The following is a 19,017-nucleotide window of genomic DNA, read 5'->3' as shown; positions in this document are numbered from 1 at the left end:
TTTCTGCTGAGCAGTAGCCCTGGTAAGAGGACTTGTATAGTTTGTGCAAATGCTTATACGGAGAAAATGACATCTTAATGTTTATTTTTCATATAATATGATTTACAGCATATGAACAGTTTTGTCTGGTATTCTTTTACTGAGTATGATGCTAGCAAGTCTGGCAGCAAAGGCGGGATAATTCAGACAGGTCTGACAGGATCAGGACTTGAAGATGCATGTCAGCCATAGGAGGGAGGCAGGATGGAGAGCAGCTAAGGCTGATGATGAAGTAGTGACTCAGGTGTCATTCTTCTCAACTACCACAGCTTGTCAACAAATGACAGGATGATGATATTGTCTCTTGCATTTATAATCTCAAGTTGAAATCATCAAATCCTGAACAGATTTGTATCTTCTCATGTCTGTTTTGACAATCGGCATGGTGTCACCTCCATTTCCAGAAACTCTACCTGCTAGTGTCCTATAGTCTGGCCAGTTATTTTGAGCACACTTTAATCAGATTTGACATTTAAAAAAAAATAATATTCCCTTGTGCATTTATAGTTTAGCAATTTGATTAAGATAATCAGATCTTGTCCATATATCCAAATAATGCAGGAGAGTTTTGCCTGGTTAGCTATGACAATACAGGATAATGGATTTGCACAGTTTTTTAACCAAATCTGGAAACATTTGAATGTCATGAGTCAGAAGGAGCTTTGACCTGAGATTTAATTAAGGAGTGGAAAATAGGAAAAGCAGGAGGATGCAGGAGCGAATTAAACAAAAAAGAAAATCCCTGGTCAATCAAGAGTTTATTCATGTTAAATAGTATTAAAAGTTCTTGTCACAGAATAGTCAGGCCTTATAAATGGGATAAATTCAAAAATTAGGAAGAGTGGACAATGAAAACTTAGTAATGGATTTCTTTTTTAATTTTTAGTAAAAATGAGCAAGCTGCAGGGAAGAATAAAAGACAAGCTGAAGTCAAAGGAAAAACATTTGTAGTCATCCATGTCCTAATGAGTAGCGTTAGGAAACCATATGTGAGTATTTAGTCTTTACTGTAGCAGATTGAATACATTTGGTCTCATCTGGACTCAACAAGCCCACATCTATCAAGTATTTGGGTGAAAAAAACAGTTGGAAATTCTGGTTACTACAAACAGAAACCAGAGAGCCATGCTGAAATGCTTGATAAATACTGGAAGCAGATGAGATGCTTTGCTGAATGTATAGTAGTTCATAATTACTGTAATGCTGCAAACCCACTTCTATTAAAAAAAAAAATTAAGAAAATTATTCTTGTAATATAGAATGTTAAACTTAGATTGTATCTCTGTAAGATGTTCACTTGACTGCTCAAAGAAGGGGCTTTAGACACATGCTTGATATGCCAAATTGAAATCCACATGGCCGTAAATCTTATGTAACTTCTATAAATTATGTACCTACCAGTCAAGAGCTTTTAGCAGAGAACATACCATACACCCAAATGATCTGTATCAGAGTGAAATACTTCAGTAAAATAGATGGCTGAAAATGGAATACAGCTCTCTTCAGCAGTGGCGGCAGCCCAGGAGATAACAAGTACTTCTCAGGACAGACAAGCTCCCAGACAGAGCAAAAGGTGATGCTTGATTGAGTGTAATTATGTGTTTAGTCCCTAGACCTCCTATAGATGAAGAAAACGTGGTGCCATCCAGCATTGGGTTCAGGCGGGTAGAAGGATCTGATAAGGTGCATGTACTGATGTTGTCATGCAGTCCTATAAATAAAACCGTCACAAGAAGTAACACTCTTAGAAAGGAGGAAGGAACAGCAGTGACAAGTTTGACTGGAAAAACTAAAATTGAGGAAAGTCTAGAATAAGCAGTGATATCAAATTGGCTTTCATCAACAGCTAATCCAAATTTAACAAAGATCTCTAGGGTTAAGGCTTCATTATCACCTCATGCAGGCTGAACACATCTGTCTTTGACTAGCTGAAGATTTGATGTAAAGCCTATTTAGAGAAGTAATTTACAAGTGTAATTTATCTGTGTGAACAGAAATGTTCATAATTTGGTTAAAGGTGTTTGCTTTACATTTGTAAAGATTGAATTTGTTCTCAGGATATTAAGATGACAGTGACTTAAGTCTCAGCATACTTTATTTGAGACAGAAACTCTTGGTCTTGTGTTTTCTGAAAACTAAATGTTGTATCCATCAGCCTTTTGACTGTAGATGTAAACTGGGAGTGTGAACATGTGTGTACTATAAAAGCCTGTGAACAAATCAAACTTTTCGGGTTGCGGCATACTATAAAATCTAACAATGCTTCTGCAACTCCAGAGACACATACTGCACCTTACTCTCACTGCTAGACTGCATGCTGGTTTCCTTCCTCACATGTTTTTATGGAAAAGAGCTCTGAATCTTCCATTCTGTTGTTCCTTAATCCATCCCTCCACTGAATGACAAAACTCTTTTGCCACCTAAACTGCCCTAAGCAATATCTTTGTGGTTTTGTACTCTTTGAGAGCTAAGGATGTGTGAGATAGAGGTGAAGGGCATCTCGGATGGTGTACATCCAAAGATACCGGAAGTTAATGGAATTACTGTGGGGTTACAGCACTGAAAATGAGGCCATCTTTGGTACTTTAAAAATAACTGGGAGAATAGTTTGAAAGTATTTCATGTAACACATAATACCTGGGTCTTTACATGCCATAGATGTGGAAAAAAAAGAGCAAGGCCTTTAAAAAATCAACATTGAATGGGATCACAAAGGTTGAGAGGAAAAAAAGGACATCCAAGGAAAAAATTAGTAGACTATGTCATATAAACCATACATATGTAAATTATAAATGTCTAGACATCTGCTGACCAATGTAAATACTATTTGAATTTCTACACAATAAGTACGTGAGCCCTTGTGTAAAGTCTAGAGGTGCAATTTGTTAGAGATGAAATGAGATGGCACAGGCAGACTACAGCACTCTGCTCCGCTCCAGACCTAAGATTTCCACAAGAAGCAACCATCATTACTGTTCTCAACTACCTCCAGGCCAAAGTATGCTGTGTATTAGACATTTTGCACTAGGCAGCCTGTTAATGCTACACTGCAGTTCCCAAACATTGCACAGTGGAGGAGGAAAATGGTACAAGACGACTAATGCTGAGGATCACTGATTTCTGTGGACTAGAAACTTAGGAGAAGCAGAATAGGGAGGAGGAATAAAGCTGGACTGTAGAACATTGCCCTTGATTATACTTGACCTGTTTTAGTTGAAGTAATTCTGCTTGCCTCTAGCAACAAGCATTTCCAATGTGTTTTACCATTAGATGTTTCATCCTTTACTAGTTATTGAATGGCATGTGTTGGCTGGCCTCCATGCAGTTCTCAATTAGGGCATCCTTTGACTCTGAATAGCTGTCTCGGCCCTTTTTTTTTAAAGAATATAAGTATATGTGGTTTTGAGATTACTTATGTAATTTTGCAGAGCAAAAAGACATCGCATTTGAGATCCATCAGCTACGATACTGACCCTGGATGCACCTCTTAAATATGTTTTAATGTTTGTGATGTTGTGTCAAAGAACATCTAGTTTTGTTTATTGCCATGGAGTTGTGGGGCTCTGCTGATATAAAGCAATCCTGATCCTGCTGAAGTCCATTTGGCAACATGTTAAGACAAATAGCTTGATCTTATTAATAGATAAAAGGAGAAAGTCTCCTTAAGAACTATTATTAAAGAACAAAATTAGAAGAGGTGGTTTCTCAGTTACAACTCTCCTCTCTCAGATTAATCCTGTGTACAAGATGCAGAGTCTTACTGGGCTGGCACTATCCACTGTCACTGCTGCTCAGTTCTCCTGAAAACAGTGTTGGAGTTGAGCCTCGGTGAAATGCTTTCAAACAAGTTATTTTCAAAAGGTGTTTATAATTTCCATCTAGAAATCTCCCTCTTATTTTGCTGTCTCATGTTACAAGCTCACATGCATTAATTTGGAAGTGGCGTGTCTGTGATAGTTACTCAAAATAACTCTTACCAGTTCCCCAAAAACTGTAACAGCAAAAATGAGCCCCAAGAGCTAGGGTGGCGATGATGGCTGCCTGGCCTCACTGACGATCCTCAAGCATGACCTGATAGGACCTGCTAAAAGGGTGAAATAGGGCCCTTGGGAGATTGCCAGCAAGTCACCAATTAATACTAATTGCGTGTAACACTGCTGTGGTTCATCAGGGACCCAGAATGTGTTCATAGCTGTGCTGCACCCTAGGGCTGTGTGTCCTTTAGTTTTTGCTTCTGGAAGAAAATGCATTGTTGCTTGCGGCTCAGTTCAGCCGTGGTGTTTTAAGATCTGAACTGTAATTGATGTGAAGGAACCTGAAACCTGAAGCTTGGACTGGGAATATTTCAGTTAAACTGTAAAACTGCAATTGGTTTCAGCAGGGATCAGCACTGACTTCTCTGGAGCTGGGCCAGATAGCTCCCCATTTTCTGATAGGAGAGAAAACAAAGTTACGTGAAATGCGTGCAACATGCACACGAGAGTCCTTTCAAAACAAGAAAAATACAGACATCTGATTTAAAAAGTGCTTTCTGCTGTGCATCTCTGAATTCCAAAGGGATCTTTGCAGAAAACTGGGATTTAAGATGCTGACGTCTTCCCTTCTTCCTAGTGACAGCTGTAAACATCTGCTGAGGTTGTCATTCACTGTCTCATCGTTCAGTCTCTTGTTAAGATCATGAAGCGTCACATCTCATTGGAAATTAAACTGGTAATGCCACAGGGAGGGAGCAAACTGCCAGCATGCTCAGAGACTCTCCGTATTGTAGTTTCTGAGAGGTGCAATAGCAGGCACTGCATCCGTGCTCTGTCCTGGGGAGAACTCCTCAGCAAGGAGGGGAGCTTTCCCAGCCAGTCTGGGAGGGCGAGCCGTGGCAGGTGGGATGTGTAAAGCATGCTGTCTTGTCATCGTGCTGCAATTTTGCCTCTGTGTCCTGCTCTCGAAAAGGCAGACAAGGCTCCAAGTCATAAATTGCATTTTGTGTAACTCCTCCCCTATTTCGGCTGCTTGCTCATGCAGCCACCCACGGATCTGAAACAAAAATGTGCGAGGCAAGGCAGGGAGCACTCTCAACAGTGCAGATTTCATTTCTCCTCTCAGCACTGGGATGCCTGTCCTGTGCCGACACCATCTCACTGCTCCCAAACATAACAAAGCTTTGGCTAATCACAAATACCTAAGCATTTTTCTCTCGTCCGTTCTCATCAGCCTGTACTCCAAGAAGAAGGGGGAAAAAAAACGCCAGTTGGGGGCTGCATATGAGCATGTCTTTGTGCCACTGTTGGTTCATTGGGCTGACAGAGGCGGCATTGTTCGCGGGTTGTGGCCGGCTTGGCAGCGGGAGAAGGTGGGGATCCGCGCTGCGCATACGGAATCGGCCGGGGGCAGAGGTCCAGAAAATCCTAAAGCTACATTAACGACAAGAGGGAGTTTTGTAGCACATACTGATAGCTTGTCCTGGTGTCACCTGCACAGTGCAAGTGGGGACCTGACCTTGGTAATCAAAGGTAATGCTTTTCTCTTTATAATAGCACAGTAGTGAGCGCTGCTATTCAGTTATTAATGAAAAAATGAGTGATATACAACCAGGGGGAGAAGTTCTGAAGTCCACCCTGCTCCTTAGGAAAATAAAGCTTCATGGTGGCATTGTGCTGAAGCTGAATGTTACTGAAGTTTGTCTGTTCCTCTTTATGTCCCTCTAGTTCACATTACCAGTAATGAGAAAATCTGTATGTCTTCCCATCAGAGGCAGAAAAGAATGTTTAGTCTCCTCCAGCTTTCTTACTTTGTAAGCCAAAAGCTACTATGTATATGCAATACTAAATGGATTTTACTAATAGAAATACATTAACATATAGCCATTAAGCAAGGTAAATACTTCTTCCTATTACCGGAGACAGTTCCTCTCCCCTGCAGGTACTCCCTGGGGTAGAAAACATCTTGTACAGTGGTAAAAAATAAACATTTGTTCCACACACCTCAGCAGAAAGAAAAATTGTTGTTGCATCTATTTTTTCAGCCTCTTTGTAGTAACTAAGATTATACAGATTGTGCTAAACAGATTTGATGTTATTGTGCAGATATTCCTCCTGTGTTCTTACTCCTTCGGTGATATTTTTAGTTGTTTTTAAATTACTATTATTTTTCTTATTTTAAAGTAAAGATATTTGTAGTCTGAATGCTTAACCAGGTCCATTTGCTGTTCTTCTTGCTGTCTGTCTCTTGTAATTGTTGACTGTATTTTTGAGAGTTTTTACTGCTATTTGAGGATGATAACAAACGTGGTCTTAAATATGCGTGCCTTGGAGCTGCGACTGTTCCTGTTGAGTGACCAGGCTGACATGCATTGGGGATTGTGGTTGGACATGCTTTTGGGGTTGTGGTTGGGACTCCCCAGCATGACTCCAGATTGGGTACTTAATGGCATAACTGGCATTTGAAAGATACTAAGGGGGACAGGGGTGATAAGGTTTTTTTTTAAGGGGAGATAAAGAAAAGGAGACTGTCATCTGTGCACTGAAGGGCCTTACTCTCTTCTGTCAGTGTGTGTATGTAGCAGCACTGTTCATTGCATGTAATTTAGGAGAGCACAGCTCTTACCTCCTGTTTGCCCAACGGCACGTAGCAGCCCCAGAGGACACATGCTGCTTTTGTGCTTCTGTTTGGTTTTAATCTTTAGGGAGCAACTGTTTCAAAGAATAAACACATTGCCTTGTAGGAGAAACTCCGGAAAACATCCTGCTAGTGACAGTGGCAGCCGCTGCCCATCATGCTGGATGTCCCTCTGCCAAGACCGGAGGGGCCTTGCTCGCCGGCCTGCCAAGGGCCAGCCTGCCAAGGGCCAGGAGCTGCAAGCTGTGTAACTGCTGGTTGGTAGTCACAGTGGGCTTGGGAGCAATAGTGGCCAGAGCAAAGAGCTTTTATCTATGGGGAGCCACGAGGCTTCTAACTGCTCACCCAAAATGTCATACCTGGGTTTATCCTTGCCCTTGGCCTGGGAGTTTATGGCATCTCCTTCCTGCAGGCATGTGAGCCCCTGTTTGCTGCCTCTGTGCAGGCTTTCCCCCACGCACAACTCACTGAAGGAGAGGGGCTTCTTGGCTGGGCAGCCGAGTGGGAGGGATGGTGTCGGACCTCACGTCTTGCTGTTAGGACATAAACATCTTAACAATGCCCTCTGCAGCAGGTGAGCATGTCCCAGACACCTGCTACAGTAAAGAAGGACATTTTAAAGTAACAATAATCATATTTAAGCCTGTTTTATTTTTTTAAAAAAATCTATCAAATTAGAGCTATTGATGGTCATTCCTTCCAGGAGAGAGAGAAGTGAGACTCTAGATTAGATTCTGCACATCTGAATGATTTTCTTGTACTTGTCAGGGACCAGCAAGTGTGGAAATTCCAAATAAGAGCTTGTCTACACAAGCAAAAAAAAAAAAATAGATCCAGAATAATTAAAAGCATTGCAATTCTTTCTTGTTTTTCAGTGGATGCCTTACTGTAGACACTCTTAACAGAAAATAAAAGTATATGTAGATAAATGTGGTTTTATGTTGAATCAAAATTGGTCATCGTTGTGAATACACTGCCTTACATCACTGTAGAGCCTATTACTTTTACTGCTGTGTTTTAGCTGGCAAAGTTTTATTCCCTGTTAGTTTAAAAAAAGTAATCCTGCTTAAAGTTAATTTGCTAAATGCTACATTCCTCATTTATACAGTGAATTTTTATAACCCATTTCCTCCAGAATATATGACACTAAGTGAGCAGGGTCAATTTAAAATAGATAGCTTTTGCTTACACAGTAAACTTTCATCTATTGTATATGTCTCTGTAAACAAAGAGATGCAGGAGAGTTTGTGATGGACGTAAGCACAGGGTAACTTCTTAACTGGTGCTTCATCCTTTTTTTTCAGCACAGAAGCTTTTACTTCCTCACTGGGAAAGCCTGTATGAAGACCTCTGTGGATGGTGTTGTAAGGTAAGAAATACACCCACTGAGAGCCACATTTTTTAAGTTCTTCTTAATTTTGCATTGCTAGAAATGTGAAAAGTTGCATCACTTTGCATCTGATTTCTTCTCAGAAAGACTTGCATATGGTGTTTTTATTGTTCAGTAGTAACAAATACAAGAGCAAAATTAACTGTTTACTGTGCAGATGATAATATGTCTTAAATGTTGTTGAATTTCACCTTCATGTGAAGTTTTGCATGTATGCTCTTTCTCTACACAAGCTTCAAACAGTGCCTGTGGGGAACTGGCCATGTTGTGTGTTTGATGTACCTCTTGGTGCAGCAGGTCCCAGTTGGCAGTATTTTATTCAGTTTTGAAGTGTTAAAACAGGAGACTCCCATGTGTTTTCTGATTCCTAAAAATGCTATCCCTTTGTGACCTTCCCCTGACAGCTTTAGTGTGACTTTTCCTTCTGCACTTCACTCTTCTCTTGGTGGGTAGCAGCCCCTATCATCTCTGCCCCCATTCAGACACAGTGTGCTTGAGGCTTTTATCTACAGGCTGATGATCAGCAAACAACATCATTCTTACTTCCTCTCCCAGGACCTACATCTGTCATGTTTTACTCTACCTCACACACCAAGTGAATAAATGAGCGATCAATAAATGAAGAATCTATTTGAAATAAAATGACTGGAAATTATCTCTTCTGATTTGGGGTCCTAAATGACAGATTTTCATGCAGCGCTGGGCAGATCACACAGCCTGCCTGGATATTGCAAAATCCAGCATTGTTAGTATAGTAGAGCTATACTGCTTGTTTCCTTAGTCTGCTTGTTTAGAGACACACGGAATATTCATCTTAATCATCTGTTTCCGCTGCATAGTAGGTACAGGAGGAAATACCAGAGAGCCCTGTCACTGGGAAAAATGCATCATTTGAATGTGCAATGTAAATATTTTAACTAACCAAATGTAAACACTATTTTGCCTTTAGGATGGGAAAAGACTGTGACAGTCAAAAATGAGCTGACATAAGAATGACCCTGTATAGATGAGATACAAAATTGTGTTCACACATTTTGGTAATCAAAACAGAGCCCTTAATGAATTGCTTGGTGTGAAAGGAATTGCAAACACAAACATTCCTGACACAAGACGACTGGAAGTCGCTGCTGTATAAATGTTAGAAGGGACTTTCAGGATTCATGAGGATCCAAGGTCCATGGGAGGGACCATGTGAGATGATAGAGATGGAAGATGTGAAATTGCGAGAGCTAGAGAGAGACTGGAAACCATGGAAGAAAATCTAAGTCTTAAATATGCTCTGAAGATCCATCCTGCTCTGTGCCTCTGGCTATGACTTGTCTTCACCATGCCAGGACAGTTCATTCACAAGTTTCCAAGGGTTAGAAGGTGGTAGAAGCAACAAAGATACTAGTTACACCAAGATGCATCTTATTTCATTCACAGATGTGATGTAGATTTTTCAGTTGGTGGATTTAAAGGAAAGAGTTCTTTAGGATCTTCAAGCAGTTGCTCATCAGCTCTGCCTACACGGACTTCATAAGTGCTTGAAGAGTTATGGTCAAGTGGTACTTGATAGAAATCAGATATGTGGTTTAACTTTTGGTGCTGAATAAGGCCCTGAAAAATAGTGCTATAGCATAGGATACAGAATCTTCCAGATACCTCTTGACTTTATCATGCAGTAGGTACCAAAAAATAGATAACCTAAATGGTCTTTGGGCACTCATCAGATTGCTAAGCAGAAGAAATGTATGGAGATGATTTCATTTACTATATGTTCTAGCCCAAAGATTGTTAATATCAGAAGATAAATAAACAACACAGAGGATTTGACTAGAGCGACTCCACTGTGAGAAACTAGTTAGATCTTATTCCTGTAGGCACCAGTCTGTGTAAATGCCCAAGCAAGTAAGCTTTCATTACTGGAATAGCTGCGGGATTTTTAAAGTTGATTTTTGCTTGTATTACCAACAATGAGTAATATATTAACATCTGCCTCACATTTGCTATTTCTTTATTCTAACAGCTGGAAATTTACATTTACACATAGGCCTCAGAGCTAAAAATGTCATTCCCTAGGTTAAAAGCCCATACTGTTTTTAGGAAAGGAGAACTGGAAACACAGGGAAAAGATAAACAGGGAGGGCAGCCCCCAGATGATAAATGCTTTCAGTTGGAGCACAGATTAATCATGTGTAGCATAGCCTAAGAGTGTGATTGTCTGCCATTACTACAGCAATTTAGCTGTAGCCAAATGAGCAAATTTGTTAAGAGTAGAAATTATCCAAAGAGAGCAGAATAAACCAAATGCTTAAGTCGTTGGTGAAGAGAAAAACACAACAGCGTTTTTTTCAGTATAGAAGAAATTAAGAGCATTGGTTTTGTGTGTGTGAGAGTTGTTTTGCACAGATGAGAATAACTTTCACATTATCCTTGAACAAAACTTCTATTGCTAGAAAATCCATTACTGCATGCAATAATTTCATGTAACTGTTCTCTTGAGTATAGATAAGCCACATCTTCTTTACCTCCCAGACAGATGTATCAATTTTCGTGGGAAAGCATGAATACATTCAAATGTAAGAGCTTCATTTTTTTCCTTTATGAGCAGGAGGCTCATATACTTTTGCTAAAGTGCTGTGCTTTTTTTGGTTGCTTTTGGTGTTTTTTGGTTTGATTTAAAAAACTAAAATTACTTGGTTTAGCACAGAAAAAAAGGAACAACTTACTTCATAGTGTTGAATTCATGGTGTCATTTTTCTAAAAGTATTATTTCAAGAAGGGATTTTTATGGCTGATGAGAGGGAGAATTTAAAAAGGAAGAGAAGTGCAGTTGAAAAATGTTTGGAATGACAGTGTAAACTTCAGGGAGGAAGGGAATCAGATAAAAGAATGTGTGAGAGTGGGAATAATAATGTGAGGAGGAACTGACTGTGCTGAAGATATCTTTTGGCCTAGGTTTTGAAAAGAATCCAGAATATGATCTACAATCTCTGTCTCTACCTGGGAGGAGAAGAGGGAGTTTTTCGACTTATGGGGTTGTTGCCCCAGCTGTGAAAATATTTTAAAATCTACTTCAAACTGGTTATTTATTGCAGTGTTAAAGTATAAATCATAGAATCATAGGATGGTAGGGGTTGGAAGGGACCTTTAGAGATCATCTAGTCCAAACCCCCTGCAGAAGCAGGTTCACCTAGATCAGGTCACATAGGAACATGTCCAGGCGGGTCTTGAAGACCTCCAAGGAAGGAGACTCCACAACCCAAGGCATGTCCCAACCTCCTGACACCCACCTTTTAGATATTTATAAATGTTAATAAGATCTCCCCTCAATCTCCTCTTCTCCAGACTAAACAGCCCCAGTTCCCACAGCCTTTCCTCATATGACAGATGTTCCAGTCCCCTGATCATCCCCTGTCCCTCTTGAGCTGGGGAGCCCAGAACTAGACACAGGACTCCAGATGAGGCCTCACCAGGGCAGAGTAGAGGAGGAGAAGAACCTGCCTCGACCTGATGGCCACACTGTTCTTGATGCATCCCAGGATGCCATTGGCCTTCTTGGCCACGAGGGCACATTGCTGGCTCATGTTTAGCTTATTATCAATCAGGACTCCCAGGTCTCTCTCTGCAGAGCTGCTCTTCAGCAGTTCGACCCCCAGCCTGTACTGGTGCATGGGGTTGTTCCTTCCTAGATGCAGGACTCTGCACTTGTCCTTGTAGATTGTTGTGGTCAGAAGAAAGAAACTGGAATCCATCCCAAAAAGTGAGGTGAAAGTATAATTTATACTTCCCTGAGAGGGAATGGGACCACTAGAACAGTCCGACTCATTGTCACTTCAATAAGAAACTGGTTTTTGGGAAGCTTCTTTGGATATAGCTGTTAAGTGAAGAAATCTTAAGGTTGAAATCTGCTAGGGGAACTTGGAAGCCTTCATCAGAGCCAGGAATTAATTATTAAATAGGGTGCATATTTTGAGTCTGAAAGCACCACTTGAGGCACGTGAGGACCATGGCATCTGAAACATCTCTGGCATACGCTTGAGAGCTGATTTGTGTGAGGCACTGCTTTTGTGGAAAGTGGATGAGCTACTCAGGAGCTCCCATGCCTACAGTTGCTTCAGAAGCCACTTTTTCATCCTGGTACAGAGTAGTCTGCAGTCTTTGCCTATTTAGTCATTTCTGTGTAACACAGACTTGAAATTCCTAGCTACATAACACCTACTCCAGATGCCATAGCCACAGCTTTCAGCATTAGGTAAATCTGTGAGATGGATTTATACTTCACTGTTGTCATCTGTCAGTAGCCGTAGACAATTCACTATCATCAGGCTAACTTGGTTTCCTAGTTCTGTTCTTGTGGCACAGCCAATTCCATTTCAGTGTGTATCAATTAAGGAGAGTATGCTCTAATAATATTTTACATTTACAGAGCACCTCTCATCCCAGAGTACTTTATAAATCATGTATATTCAACACCAGTGACCTTTCACAGTCCCTTGAGAGCCGGAAAGCAACCGTTTTACTAAAGCTATACAAACCATAGGAATTTTTTTCTCTGTAATGCTAGGGGGAATTTGTTAATTACAGAATGAATTACATGTTCCCTAAGCTGCAGGTTCGGTTTTTAAAGACCTTTATTGAACATTTCTTTGAGATGAGGTGCATGATCTTACATTTTGTGTACATCATGAACAAAGAGGTTATCTTTCCAAGACTGGACTCCTGCAAGCATTTCACTCTTGATTCTAAATGAATATAAAAGTATCACTACTTCTATACCTTGGCTGTCATTTTGTCTCTGAATTCTCACTTCTTCCTGCAGGATCTAGCCAAAATCCGCAGTTTTCATTCCTCCCTCAGATGCTGAGGATACTCCCATCTCAGCATGAGAGAAACAGCAAAATAGATACATCAGAAAATCTCTTTAATTTATTTTGAGGGATTAAAAAGATTTCAAAGGATCTTCTGGAGTGTCAAACTGGAGAAATTAAGTGTGGCTATGCAGTGGGCCAACATATGCAGAGAAGAGCAGAGCAAGGCTAAAGGAACAAGGAGGAGGAAGCTGATGGCGATGAATTAATTTTCATGGCATTCAGTGCCTCATCCCATAAATATTAAGAGGGCTGAAGCCTACTGAGATCAGTTGGCATCTGTCCCAGCAGCACTGCAGCCGTGGGGAATGGCAGCAGTTGATGAGGGAGCATGCGAGGTCTTTGATCTGCCGGGACATCCTTCTTGTGGTGTGTAGGGGCCCGGCTTACAGGCAGGACTACCTCCGTGGGGACAAGAGTCCCTCCATTTACTTGAAGAAAAAACTCCAGGAGAGTTATTTTCCTTCTTTTTAACGAACAAAGTAGATACGCAGCCTGGTCTACTACAGTATTTGGCAAACCAGCCATTCTGGGGGTTAATTTGGGACGTATTTAATATGTTGTTTTAAGCAGAAGGACAGCAACGTTTCTATTTTAGTTGTACAATTCAGTAAATGGATTACAAAACCACAGTTAACTGTGAATGCCATGGATGGTAACTCAGTTAATAGTAGATTAAAAGAATCTTTATGTTTCCAATGTATTGTTTTGCTATTTATCTCTCTTTGTAGCTTGTCTGGGTTTAATGTAGTTTATTCCATTTAAGGAGCATTACTGAGACAAACCCCATTAAAGCAGGCATTATAGTCCTTGTTTTGATTAGCACTCAAGGCCACTAGATAATGATACTTGGGAAAAAAAATCTCGTGTTTCTCATGGTCATTAGCACTCTGATCACCACCAACCTTCCTACAACAGTGTCGTTTCCTTTCTCTTCTTTAAATCCCAGAGACAACCGTGAATGCCTTTAATATGGTCTGTAACATTTGAACTGTAGCATTTATCTCAAGAATAACAATTCTTGTTCTCTCAGTTTTCATACTAGGAAGAAGTCAGTTCTTTGGATGTAAGACTTCTGGTCAAAACTATCTTTACTAGCTCATGTTTTGCAAAGTTATTTTATTGGGATGATTTTATTTCATCTTATTTTGTGATGAGGAGGCTTTCTAGACATTCAGATACATACATGTTCTTCTCAAACAACACCCTGACCAGAGAAAGACTTTTGCACCTCTCCTACCAAGATAGCGACCAATGTAGGACCATTTCAGTCCCAGATTGATACAGGCAATTAAAGTAATTTCTTCACATAACGTTTAAACCAGTGACATGTAATTCTGGGACAAAACCTCTCAGCACTTCTTTCCAACACTCATCTGCACTCAAAGGATGAGCAGCTGCTATTACGTGCTAATGTCTTTTGAGGGTGAGTGGACATTTAAGGACAAGTCATTAACTCTGTGCAAATGAGTGCATTTTCCATCCTAGTGTACAGAGTTGGCCTCACATGCTGTTGCCTTTACAGCTTTTAGTTTTATTAACCAAAAAGAAAAATGAGAAATGTTATGAATTTGATGAGTTGGGCTTAGCATCTTAAAAGATGGGGAATGTCCATAGATAATTGTCCACGCTCCACCTTACAGAGTGTGAAGTTTCAGGTCTCTAAGGGCAGAACGCTTACTGGCTGATAACAGTAACCCAACCAGCTCATTTTACCAGCATTGTCACACTTCACCTACTGTAAATGTACATCAGTGTACTGGATAAGAGGTGCTTACCCTACCATCTGTTCTTACTGACCAAAGTCGTCATGTGTTCTCGCTAACTTGCCAGCTCCAGGTGTGAGAGCCCAGCAGTCTCCTTAGATTGCTCATCAAAGCCTCAGAGCAGGCTGAATGCTTGTTTAGATGAATGTATTTGTATATAGAGATTAAAAACTGCTGCTTTTTGTTTCCTCTCTTCCTCCTGAAGAGGAAAAAAGTGCATTCATAAAATGGTATACCATACAGAGCTTTAGCTTTGGCTTGTAACTGCTGTGTTACTGCCATGTTTCTGGTTGTGGTTGTGATCCCCCAGTTCCTGCTCCGGTGTGCAGGGAACACACTGGGGATGAGTGGCCAGAAGTGACAACTGCATCATACTGCTTCTGCAAGCAGGGTTGGACTAGATGATCTCTAAAGGTCCCTTCCAACCCTACCATTCTGTGATTCTATGATATTAATTTATTGTGGTTTATTATTTATTATATTGTTGTTGGACTGTTTCATGTTTTTTCACAGATTGTTGGACTCCAAATGTTCTGAGCACAAAAGCCTCTTTTTTACCCTTTTATCGTATTGCAGCCTGAGCCACCTAATCTGTAATCCTTTGGTTTGGGCATTTTTTGATGAATTTTGCTCACTAGAGCATCCAGTTCTGCTCTATTCCTACTATTTGTTTTGTCTAGCCTTGCTCATAGTAGATAACTAATGTAGTAGTTAAAATACCATCATGTTAATGCTCTTTACTGGGGATGGAAACCTACTTGTCTCAGAAGCTGTTAAATGTGAACCAGGCTGAAGAATGAGCTTGAGATTGGAATAACACTGGATTAAGTATTCAACCAGTCACCACACATTTTTTCTGTTTCACTTAGATAGTTGTTGCAGCTAAATTACAAGACATCTCCCAATCCCTAAAGAACAGAAGACAACCAGATCACTGGAATATAGTCATAATAGAATCTGTTTTAAAAATATGTAAATCCTCACTTGTGAATTCCTGATAAACAGAGAATGAGTTCCCACAATTTATGATTTCTCCTTTTTTATTTTAATGTATATGTAATTTTAACTGTGAATGAGGCTTTACAAAAACAGAGGGACGCAGTCTTTGCCCTAAAGAGATTGTAGTGGATATTAGACACAACATATAACCAACGGTTTCAATAGACAAAGTAGGATTACACCAAGTAAAAATAGTTCATATTGTGTGTATATTTTATACATTGGGAATTTGTGATAATACAATTATTTGGAAAAGACCTGTTTGCCGTTGCTGAATGTGGTGATTAATAACAAAGCTCTGGAATAACAACATCATTAGTGTTTGCTGGTTTAAACCAGAAAACCTGAGACACTACTGACTAATCATTGCTTTCCTAAGGGCAATTTGATTGGAGAGCTGGATTTAATGGAGCAATATTCAGTGTCATATTTGACTTTCTAGATGCTGTGGCCTCCAAGGATCTTCATTCCGTTTTTAGACCCTTTTTTCATTTAGTGACATTGTTTGCCATCTGTGTTTTATTATACAATGCAGATAGAGCCTCTTGGAGGCTCTGTCAGGACTTCCACTCTCTTCACCATTGATTGTGGGTGCACAGTGGACTGAATTTTAAGTAATAGTGGCTGAATTTTAAGTAATAGTGGCTTACCCCATACATGTAGAACTCTTTTTCTACTATTTAGTTACATGGAAGTGTAATATTTTGTTTCTGGAAATAAGCTGTAATCATGCAGTACATCATTGTTTGTTTCTCAGCAGAAGAGGCAACCATCCTCACGTAAATACTGCATGTTCTTGTGTCAAATCCTCAGGCTTTAGTTTGACATTTGAATATCAAGACCTTTTGTTTAATGAGACTTGGGCTAACAAGCTGAGGTTTGGCCACTATTTCCAGAGCTCTGCTAACATCCTGCTGATCTCACCCCCACTACAGAAGAGAGGAGCAGGTAACACATTGACTATGGGAACAACATGGGCTTGGGGGAAAGGCAGGGGGCTGGAAACCTCCTCACCTTCTCAGCCCCTTTGGTGGGATGAGAGTTGGGTTTTTTATTTTCCCAGCAATTTGCTCAGGTGCGAAAGGGGGTTAGTGTACCTGCTCACCTACCCCACAGGATTCTGGTGTGGCTAATTAGTCAATATTTGCACAGCTCTGTAAAAATGCTTTAGAAGTGCCAATTATGAATTGTAATTATCTTGTGAAGAAGATTGTGAGTCTACGTTTGCATGTTGATTGAGGCCACAGGAGTAAGTCTTTCAAATAACAGCTCTTATTTAAATGCCTTACCTATTCCTTATCTCTTATTGTGTATATTTTTTTAGGGATGATGAGAAACATTAGTTTACCCTCAGGAAAGACCAGGTCTGACTGTTTTTAATAATGAGTTATGTACTTAATCACAGTAAGTAAATTTACAAACCAAGCAGGACACACTCAGAGATCGATTCTGTCTGTTCAGCAGATGGTTTTACACAATAGGCATCAGGACAAGCCTGCTGAGACTTTAAAACAAATACTTCTAAGTAACATTGCCATAAGCCTGTTAATACAGTGGCAATTCCTGTTTTAAACTCTGCAGAGCTCCTACTTTATTTATATCCCATCTATTTACTGAAGTGTAATAGATGTACGCTGGGAAGAGACTAAATCTCAGCAGATTTACACTGAAGGCTGACATTTAAGCATACTTTCACAAAATAGTGACTAATGCTTTGCAGTACCTGCAGGACACTCGGCTAGTTTTTTCATAGCAGCACACTGGCATTAAAGACAAAACAAGAATAGTCTACAAAAGAAATCCATGACTTGACTTACAATTTTTTAAATTCCGGGAATCTTCCTGTTGCAGCAAGAATTCTTTTGTGTTTTTCTTAAGATCCCTGCATTTTCTTGTAGCTTTATAAATATTGCTGATCTCTTTAAATGGATTTTTTTTTTAAAAGGCTTTATTGTTTATTCTACTTTTGTGTAAAACAGTTGGGCAATTAGTTGTCTGTAATACAGGTTTAATATTTTAGTGTGTATGTGAATGTTGCATTAAATAAAAAGAAGCCTAGAGTTGCATATAATCCCACAGAGGGGACCCTGTTCTGCCTGCAGTTATTTTATGACAGCAACTGGGAACAGAATTGGGCTAGAAGTTCCCTGCATACCTATCTCTTTGCAGTAACATAAAATTTTAATCGGGAAAAATTACAGGAAAGTTAATGCTTTGTTTAAAAATGTTCATGAGGGGAGAAAAACTTTTTTCCTCTGAATATAGATCCTTTTGATGGTTGCTAATCTGATGCTTACACTGGCATTCTGTAGCAGCGTAGAGATGTTTAAGGCAAGGTTGATATGAGCCCACACATTGATGCTTCAGTAGAGGAGCCTTAAATATTCATATGATGACCAGATTCATGTGGTTTTATTTCCTTCTTTTTATCTCTACCCAGAGTCCTAAGCAGCATCAGATAATTAAACATTATAGAGTCTGTGATAGCAAATGTTTCTGAATATCTGGACTTTAATTTTTTTGCCCTACCAGCTGTCAGGAGCGAGATGCTCTGGTATTGTTCTCCTTGTAGAGAAGTGTTCTGATATTAGATTAAAATGCTTCATCCCTGCCTAAATTCACAAGGCTTTGAGAGAAGGATTTGGTGCTAAGAGCATTCATCATTGTGTAGGAAATTGTAGAGGAAGGTGCTTTTATCTGTGTAACAATTAAGCAAGATGTTACTCATATGAGATTCAACTGCAAGTGAAAACAACTAAATTTAGACAAGTATCTGCAAGGCACATTCAAGTCTCTTTATAGTCATTGGAGATCAGAGCCCCCTTCAGCTGCCTATCCAATAAGAGATGGTGCCATTTGAGATGTCCTGGGACATTTCTCATAGTCTCTAACTGCTATTTGAGAAGCATGAGAGTTTTCTGTAGGTCCTGTGCCATGTTTGCCTACCAAATCCAGATGCAGGATTCATCTGAGTAAAGAGAGGGCACTGAATGCTCTTCTAAATGCCATAGGCTATGCCTCTTTGCCTCCAGCTGCCACTCCAGAAGGACACAAATCTCTTGAGTTCCTACCATTCTATGATTCTGTGATCAAGTTGTCCATCTCCATGGACATAGCTGCATAGCCTTCCAGATAGCTTGGATGTCCTTAGGCAACTCAAGTGATTCTAGCTGCCAACTGATTAGGCAACTAAATTACATCCCTGGGGGACTGTCAGCTGCATCCCTTGCAAAGCTCCATTGCCTGGTAGCCCTTAGGAGTGCAGGAGGCTCAGACATACCATTCACATGATGAGGCACATTGGGGCATCTCATGCATCTCATGATGGGTGGCTGACTCTCACCCATCACATCACATG

The 19,017-nt window shown here is 40.1% G+C and overlaps 1 protein-coding gene across 4 annotated transcripts in view; it reads left to right on the top strand.

The window, feature by feature from the left end:
• The window catches only part of PAG1 (phosphoprotein membrane anchor with glycosphingolipid microdomains 1), a 117,097-nt gene that overhangs the window by 56,981 nt on the left and 41,099 nt on the right, over positions 1–19,017 (top strand). For 3 of the 4 annotated variants that reach the window (XM_061995204.1, XM_061995203.1, XM_061995205.1), the window contains exon 3: positions 7,956–8,020. The gene's annotated coding sequence lies outside the window, so the exon portion shown is untranslated. Of the gene's footprint in view, positions 1–5,483; positions 5,547–7,955; positions 8,021–19,017 lie in introns of those variants that run through there. The other variant, XM_061995206.1, reaches the window with a different exon arrangement.

The sequence above is a fragment of the Colius striatus genome, chromosome 4 (genome assembly GCF_028858725.1).
Source record: "Colius striatus isolate bColStr4 chromosome 4, bColStr4.1.hap1, whole genome shotgun sequence".
NCBI lineage: Eukaryota > Metazoa > Chordata > Aves > Coliiformes > Coliidae > Colius > Colius striatus.
The sequence above is the reverse complement of the archived record's forward strand: the minus strand, read 5'-3'. Positions and strand labels throughout refer to the sequence as shown.